The 9,285-nt window shown below is 40.6% G+C and overlaps 1 long non-coding RNA gene across 1 annotated transcript; it reads right to left on the reverse strand.

Moving 5' to 3' along the window:
• Positions 1-2,465: 2,465 nt before the first annotated feature.
• Positions 2,466-8,251, reverse strand: LOC309840483. The gene is made up of 3 exons (XR_014298623.1): positions 8,088-8,251; positions 4,847-5,138; positions 2,466-2,676 (listed from the first exon to the last, which is right to left on the reverse strand). It is a non-coding gene; the product is annotated as an uncharacterized lncRNA (long non-coding RNA).
• Positions 8,252-9,285: the final 1,034 nt, after the last annotated feature.

The following is a 9,285-nucleotide window of genomic DNA, read 5'->3' on the forward strand; positions in this document are numbered from 1 at the left end:
CGAGGGTCCTTCAGTAAAATCAGAGTCAGAGAGAAGGGGATGTGGTAATAGAAGCAGAGGCCTGAGTGATTTGAGGAAGGGGCCATAACTCAAGAAATATGGGCAGCCTCTAGAAGCTGGAAATGGTAAGGAGATGGACTCGCCCTGAGAGTCTCCAGAAGGAGCACAATTTTACCATCCCCTTGATTTTAGACCCACAAGACCCATATTGGACTTCTGACATCTGGTACTGTGAGATGATACATTCTGGTTGCTTTAAGAGGAATTGTGACAGAAACAGTAAGCTCATTCAGGTGGCTTACAGCGTATGAGATGAGGAAATCCACAGAGAGAAGTTTAGTTTGGGGTGACGGATGCTACGGCAGGGAAGGCACAGGATCTTGTGGAAGAAGCAGTGCCCCTCGCCTGGTTTGGGGCAATGTGGCAGGGCTTATTGCCATCATCAAAGAAGACTTGATGATGGCAACAAACTTGCTCATAAAGGTGGCCTTTCTCTTACTACTGTCAATGTACACCTCTCTGTTGTTTTTCCCTGTCAAACTATCGTTATAATCCTGAATCCATAACTTTAGAATTTTTGTTGTCTACCTTGGCTTTTTCTTTATGTCTGTAGTGCTTCTTTTCCTGTACAGATCAAGTTCCCTGACAGAGTTCTCTTTAGAGCTGTCCCCACTCCCCGCTTCTGTTTCATTCCTCCCAGGGTTCCTCTCTCCAGAGCCATTGGTGCCTGCTAACTATCAAAGCATTCCAGTCCAGATCTTTCTTGACCCTGCTGAGTACTTCCTCAATCTCAAATGCCCTTTACTTTTGTTTCCGGTAACACTTCTCTTTCTTCTCTCTCCTCCTACAAGAAAATGTGTTGGGGGGGAGGGGAATTACAAATGGGTCGGGGCTGCTGAACCATAGAGAACAGGGAGGCAGCAGTGGGTGAGGCTGGGGAAGCAGTAGGGCCTTGCGCGACTTGACAAGGTGCTTGTACCTTATCATGTAAGCAATGGGGAGCCACTGAAGGTTTTGAGCAAGAGACAGACAGGGCAGACTTTATTTTTAGAAATGTCACTCTAACGACTTGGAGAAAACACTGAAAGGAGCACCATCTTAAGGAAGCCTGTTAGCAGCTTTCCTCACCCATAAAAGGAACACAGTAAATATTGCTGCGTTTCAGGGTTGTACTATCTGAGTAATAACTGGAAGAAATGTTTTCAAAGACAGGGCTGTAAAAATCATGACTATTTTGTTTTACCAAAATGTGCTCTGCAACTTCTCAGGAAATACCATATATTCCTGTTTACTTTCTTGCATAGAACCATAGAACATTGGAGCTGGAAAGTGTTTGAGCTGAAAGAAATCTTAGATATCTAGGATGACGCAATCACCTTAGTTATATATCAGAACTTGGGGCTCCCTTCTCTCACCTCTTGAGAGAAGGGAGTAGTCCCTGAAGCTGGAGTAAAACAATCAAATGCAGAGGAACCTTCTGAGTGGAACAGGTGCTTTGACTGAAGGACATGCCAACTCAAGCTGACTTCACAGGAAGAGAGCCAGGGTCACAGATACCCTCTACCTTACTCTCTCTTCTCTCACTCCAGTTTCTGCTAGGGACCCAAGGACAAGGGAGCCCACTGACATTATCTAACAGAGGGGAGGGTGGAGAAAATTGGAGACTGGGTATAGATGTCCAGCACAGAAACTGTGCCTGCCTAATTCACCTGTATGCCCAGTGCCAAGTGCAGAACCTATGTTTTACAAAATAATGAATAATAAATAAAATGAATTTGTTTCCTAGTATGTGTTTTATTCACTTTCCTTCTTTGATTCTCATTACTTTTAAGTGGGTGCTATGGAGATCTGCCTAATTCAGATTAGTCTGAGTACCTTTATGTGTATGGGCCTTCCAGGCATCCCTCTGCTTGGGGGGCAAGAACTGGATGGGCAGTGACAATACATCACGGAAAAAAAAAATAGAAAAAAATCTCTCCTCTTTATAAAACAGTAGCTGGCATTTAACTCTTCTAGTATGTGGAGTGAACTGCCTGCTTGGATACAAAGTCAGGATGTACAAGCTTTGTGCTGAGAAGGAGGAAAAGGACTGACCCCTATCACTCTACTCACACCTCCCCACCAGCCGTGAGTCCACGGTGACAACTGGAGCATGTGCCTGGGACTCTGGTATGAATCAGGATGTTCAAGATGGCAGAACTGCTTACCTCTGGATTATGCAATGATAGAAATACACTCTTCTCTAATTTAAGCCACCATTTGTTTCTTTGTAACAGCAGTACAGCCTGGGTGCTAACTAAGGGGAAGAGCTTCAAGTGTTGAGGAGACCATCAGAATCCCAGTACTGTACTTTCAGAGTTTGACAGTCTTTGGAAGAGGGATTCAAAGTGCAATAAAAGTGGTGTCACTGAGAGTCACAGTATGAAACTACAAAGATGTAAATTAACATTTATTGTTCTGGGGTCTCTGGATCTGGAGGAAGCAGTTCCTAGTGAAGGTGGCTTGTGCATTCTCCACGGGACAGCACTGGCACCCAGCTATCATCGGAACAGTTGGGGTGTAACCTTGGTGACCCAGCATCAGGAACCAGGTGGAAATGTAGAAGAAACAGGTGGCAGATGGTGGGATATTTGGAGATGGTTTATTTTGAGTAGGAGGGTGTCGTTTGGATGTTCACTGAATAGATTTTGAGAAAAAAAAATACTATATTACTGATCTTATTGACTACTTAAGAGTGATGGTCCTGAGAATATCTATTACTTTGCCTAGTTATGATAGAAGAGATTTAGGTCCAAATCAAATTGCCATGTTTTGGTATGACAAAGTTGATACAAGGGAGGAAAGAAGAAGCCCTAGTGCCCAGAGAGGCCTCATCAGTCACTGGGGAAAACAGACTGTGTCACTAGGAACTCCGTTTGCTCAGTGTCTCAGATTGGATCAGCTCTCGGGTCCTAATCAAGATAAAGAGCTCTCGGAGGTGGATATGTAAATCGGAATTTGAATTATTCATTTATAAAGTAGTTATTTCTTTCCAGTTTCTGGATTTTATAAAACTATCATCTATGCTCCCTATTCCTGGTATTAAAGTACAAAAGAAGTTGAGTTACTATATTTCTGTAATTTTTAAATATTACTGATAATTAGATTACATCATGGATTAATTACCACTTTTTTTAGAGAACCATTTTTTAAAAAAAGACCAGTACTGTATTAAATATGCTCTTTACAAGATACTTCTGAATGTTATAAACAAAGAAGTATAAAAATATATGCATCACTTCTTAGAAATGACAAAATACTATAATGATCCAGAGGTTCCTTGATGAGCACAGATTCAGAGGATAGACCATAGACATGCAGACTGGGGGTTCCTAAACCAAAGGACCTCTGGTGGCATTTGAAAAGGGGAGTGAGAGGCCTGCTGTCCTTGAATAGCAAGTAAGGCTTTCCAGGAGGAAGTGGGATGCATAATACTGAAAACAGCAATAACAACAACATATTCAACTTGTAATTATTTAAATTTGATTATATATATATATATATATATATATATATATATATATATATATAATTTAGTTTTAATTTCAAGTTACCCTAAAGGAAAGGGAAGTTTTAATATTTTAAAAAAAGAAATATTCATTAATTCAATAAATATTTGAGTACCTGTCACATGTCAGGCACCATGATAGATGCCAAGGACACGATGACAAACTATATAGCTTCTTCTTGGATGGAACTGACAGCTTAGTAATAAAAACTGAGATACTCTGGTCCAGACCCTCGGGCAGCTCAAAGAACAGTGACACCACCAAGTCAGAGAACATTCTGGTGGCTCTGTCATATTCTCTGCTCAGAACAACGTGGGACTATCATTGACCAGGTCTCACTTTCTAGGCTCCATGGGCACCATTTTCTTGGTGCCCGCACATTCTCTCTTTAAAAACAAATAAAAATAATAGCGTTGATTAGGCTTCAGGTTTTTTCTTTTTTCTTTTTTTTTTCACCCATGAATGCAGTTATTCATTTTCCTGTCCCTGATCTTTTGCTTGCAGAACATAATGTTTTACAAAGTGTTTTCTAGAGATAACAGATCAAGAACTGATTTATTGGCGTAACCTTCAGAGAGAAGCCTTATTTCTAAGCTCTGGTGGACATCTCAATGTCACCTCAACTTCAAGGACAGAATATGCCAATCACCATCAACTACCCCATTTATTGAGCCTTCAGAATGTGGCCAGCACTATGTTAGACAGGCAGGGTACAAAGATCAAAAGGATATGGTTCTTGGTCTCCAACAGTTCAAGGCTAAGGTATGTATGCATAAAATGATAACCATTCTAATGAGCTTATATGCCAAATCGGGGCATAGACAGGAAGCACTAAAGAATTCTGTGGAGGAGACCTGTAGTCTCCAGGATTTCAGCAAAGATATGCTCCTGGTTCTTTTCATTTAACTCCTTAATGTTCTTTCTTTCTCCTACAAGTTAAAAATCTATCCAGTCTTACAGATTTGGACCAGACCCAGGCTTACAGCTTCACCTTAAACTTTTTGCCACTATTCAATGAATTCTTTTAGCTTGAGGTACCTTTGATCTCTACCCAAACTGTCTCTCAGTGAAGTAAAGAGGCAGTTCTTGAATATACTGTGCTAGGCACAACGTGAGAATATTGTAATATAAGGCATCTCTTCCTTCTGGAGAGTTTACAGTCTGACTTAAGGTGTTGAGATAGGAATCCTAAAGCCAAGATATAGAATAATAGAAAATCTAGAGTTAAATACTAAGCTTTGGAATGCAATTAAGGAAACTCTTCCAACCTTGTTATTGATAGGTAGGTTTTCTCTTACCTGAAAAAAGCAAATGTTTTCCATCACCAGTGGAGTGAAAGACAGTTCACAAGTCCAATGAGACTCTGAATAAAGTGAGTCTGGGCAAGGGAGGAAGGGTTGGTTTAGTGATTATTGCTGATGGGTCATGGCAGCTGAGGACTTGAAAGTAGCTGTCTCAGTATTCAGGCCAGGCTGGGGAGGCGCTGCTGTCCTGTGGTCCAGATAATGCAGGCCATCCAGGTGAGTCCTTCCCATCACGTACTTAGAGCTCAGGTGGGCTGTCCACTCAGGTTGGTCAGGAGAGCAAGGGCTGAAGCAAAAGGAAGTAAAGGTGGAATCACCACTTATTTCCACAAACTAAGTTCTAGACAGTATATGTATATGTACGTACACATGTACTAGTGTTTTACTTACAATATCTCATCTTATTTTTATAAGAGATGATACATATTGCCATTTCCCTTTTATGGGGAGGGGGGAGTAAAGCTCATGGAGTTTGAGCGACTTGTCCACAGTCCTATGCCTAGTTACTAGCAGCTGAGAGCCAAACACTGACCTCACTTTCTGACTCCAAGGCCTGCGCTCTTCTAGTCTTCACTCAGGGTGGATGCCGAAGGTATAAAGGCCTCTCAGGCAGCAACTACATAGGCGATGTCCCCTCAGCAGGGGAGCGGTCTAGCCTTCCTCAGTGCAGAAAAGTAAAGGAGGTTAACCATATCTTTGGTTGCTTCTCTCTGGCCTACCCTCTGTTATTTAGCTACAGGTTTCCACTGGCAGAGAGTATCACCCACATGGACTAGATCTGCAAGGAGAAGTTATTAGGTCACCTGCAGGGAAGGCAGTGAGGCAGCAGAATATCACATCCCCTTCTATGCTATATGCACGCAGTAAACAGCGAGCTGGGAAAAAAACCTCAACATGCCCAGATGATGAAACAGCTGGAGTTCCTCAAGGCATTCCAGTGGAAACCCCACGAAACTGCAAAAATTCTATTTAATCTTCACTGTCACCTCTTGCTCCCTGCCAGTAACTCTTGAAGAATAATGACATGAAAGATATTTCTTGTTTTTCTCACTTTTTACTAACACTCCCCAGTGAAAGCTTTTCCTGACCTTCCACTTCTTCCTGATGCAGGGTGGAGGCAGAGATGTGCAGTAAAATAAACACAGATAAAGGAATCAGGAGGCCTGGATTCTAGTCCTTGCTTGCTGGTAATAGTTGTACAGTTTCGGCAACTATTGATTCTCTGACCTCCATTAACTCACTGTCCAATGAGAAAATTTTTGTATGAGAACCAGCATCAATATCTAACAGAATAGAAATTGAAATTGAGTTTAGGTGACCTCGTGCAATAGGAAAGATGCCCAGATAACAGTGATTGGAACATGGCTGAATGGCTTACACAGAAGTGCCAAAAGCAGAAGAGAGTGGTAGAGTCATTTCTTTCCTTCTTCAGGGCACACCCAGTAATTATTTTGCTGATTGTTCCCTATTCTTTGCATGATTTGACACCAGTTACCTCGTTATTAAGGAATAAAGCTGAAAGGATGTTAGGAAGAGGAAGGCAAGCACTTCGAGGAGACGGCAAGAAATTCTTTTATTCTGGACATTTTATAGAAGTTAAAAAAAACAAGCAGATAATGTAGAACTTCAATAAAATAGGAGAATATGAACAGACATTTCTCAAAAGAAGATATACAAATGGCTAACAAACATGAAAAAATAGTCCTCATTCATACGCAAATTGAAACTACAATGACATCACTCCACACTCACTTGGATGGCTATAAAAAGTGGAAAAGAGCCAATGTTGGTGAAGATGTGGAGGAATTGGAATCTTCATAAATTGCTGATGGAAATGCAGAAATGGCTCAATCACTGTGAAAATTAGTTTGGCAATTTCTCAAGAAGTTAAATATAGAGTTGTCATAAGATCCAGAAATTCCACTGCTAGGTATAGACCCATAGAACAGAAAACAGAGACTCAAACAAGTACATGTACATAAATGTTCACTGCAGCACTACTCGTAATAGCTAAAAAGTAGAAATAATCTACATGTTCAGCAATGAATGGGTGGATGAACAAATTATGGTTCATGCATATAATGAAACATTACTTAGCCACAAAGGGAATGAAGAGTTGATCCATGCTACAATGAAGGTGAACCTGGAAAACATGCTAAGTGTAAGATCCCAGACAGAAAAGATTACAAATTTTATGTTTCCATTTGTGTGAAATATTCAGAAAAGGTAACTACATTAACACAGAAAGTGGATTGGTAGCTGCCAAGGACTGGAGGGAGGGAGGATCTGAGAGTAACAGCTTAATGGATACAAGGCTTTATTTTGGGAGTAGTTAAAATGTTTTGAAACTAAGTAGATGTGGTGTATGTACAACACTGCCGAATGTACTAAATGCTGCTGAATTGTTCACCTAAAGATGATGAATTTTATGTTATATGAATTTCACTCTCCCCCTCAAAAAGGTAAGAAATGAACATGTCTTCACAAAGAAAGTTCTTTATTATAGAAAATCTACCCTGATATAATCCCATATGCTTTAAAATCCTTTCCACGAAAAATTTCAGGAACTCAAACGAAGTTGAAACTCTTAAATTGAACTTAGCACCACTCCATATATCTGAGATAATCTCAGAATAGATCAGGAACATGCTGATTCTCTGACAGGTACATACCTGCTCATCATACACCTCTGTCATTTTCAACACCTATTTTAGTAAACAAGCCTGCAGCTTTTCAAATCTATCACTCCCAGTGATCTGTCCTCAGGTCTTTTTTGTTTCTTCAAGCTTTTTCCTTTAGGATTGCATTTTTTGTTTCATTTTGTTCGTTTTTTCCTTCTGTGCAAAGTTGTGTTTTGCGCAATGACCGGAGCAGAAACAACAACAAAACAAAACAAAACAAAAAACCCACCTCTGATGGTGAGCTAGGAAATACCTCGGGTGGTGAGGACTGAGTGTAAAGGAAGGGAATAGTGCCCAACACTTGACACTGAATAAGACCATAACTCATGTGATCCTGTGCACACAAAACTCTGCTAAGCCCCATCTATTCTGATTTACTTCATCTATGAGTTCCCTATTTTTATTAAATATGACAGTGAATTTTCAACATGACTTAAAAATTCAGTAGAAAGGTCTTGCTATGTTATCCAAAATTGGACCATCTCAGCTTGGGAACAGTCTGTCCAAAGTGCAGCCAGTTTGGTCACACACTCTGTTTACCCCCTCACTCTGACCTCTTTGTGTGTCTGAAGAGGCACTTTCTTCTGTGGCGTTTTCACTGACCACATCAACTGACCCCCAGCAGTGTGCAGCATTTAGAAATGTTTTTTCTCTCTCAAGTCAAGTTTCCATTTTCTTGTTAAGTGCAATAAACCAGCCCAGAAAATTCTTCCATCAAGCCCTGTCTTTGATTCTCTGGGGTTTCAGTGCAGTACATTGTGTTGCTTATGACATCATGGTCTCCATGGCAACATCCCGATGAGACTTTTCATGGTCAAAAGAAAAATAAATGCAAAGAAATTTCTGTTCAATCTTAATAGCCTTAGTTATTCATTACTGAGAGCAAAGGGAGTAGGAAGAATTGGATTGTATTACTTGAGGCTAACCACAGACATCTGAAGCCAAACATTTACGACTCCCAATCAGTAATCTTCCCTGTTTCTTTCTTCCCCATTTGTTTCTTACCCTTTCCATAAAGTGTATGGTAATGGAACTCTCTGAGGCATTCTGGGTACTGAGAAGTGAAAGAGAGCCTGACTGAGAATGTAGAAGAGGCCCCAGCATGCAAGAACTGGAGATTAAGACCCCTGCCCCTCATTGTAAACATGTTTCTGACTAACTTGTGCTATCTTCAGCTAGTCAGTCAAATTCTCTGTGCCAGTTTTCTACGGCACTGAAAGGAAGGCAGTGTTTGTTTCACCACTTTCAGAACGTACATTGTGAGGAAAAAATATCTGATTTCTTAATATCTCAGATTATGCATTTTTAGAAACCAACTGGCAAAAAATATGATATAGTCCTTCATAATCGATTGTGCAATACATTTCAGTTATGATGGTTGCTACACTTATAATACTTTACAAAAGAAGATGCTTCTTGCCAAAGAGGGGACTTGGGCAGCCATATTTAATGCTATGTAACCCTGCCCTTGCCGTAGCTAGGTATAACAAATCCACTATATGGCCTAATGAGAAGAGGAGATGGACAAACCAGATTCTCTTCATCTGGAATTTGCCTTGGAAGATTACTAGAATTAGGACCCAAGACTGAGGATTTGGGGAAAAAATGGGGAGAAAATGGTCATGAGGAAGGGTCAGGGCCAAAGGAGACTATGGAGGTTGTAAGCAGCATTGGAAGAATCAAGATATTGGCAAAGTCAATTTTGTAAGGAAGCACACACTATGAGCTCAGTAAAAACTATAGGGAAAGGAT

This window comes from Mustela nivalis, assembly GCF_964662115.1.
Source record: "Mustela nivalis genome assembly, chromosome: 9".
NCBI lineage: Eukaryota > Metazoa > Chordata > Mammalia > Carnivora > Mustelidae > Mustela > Mustela nivalis.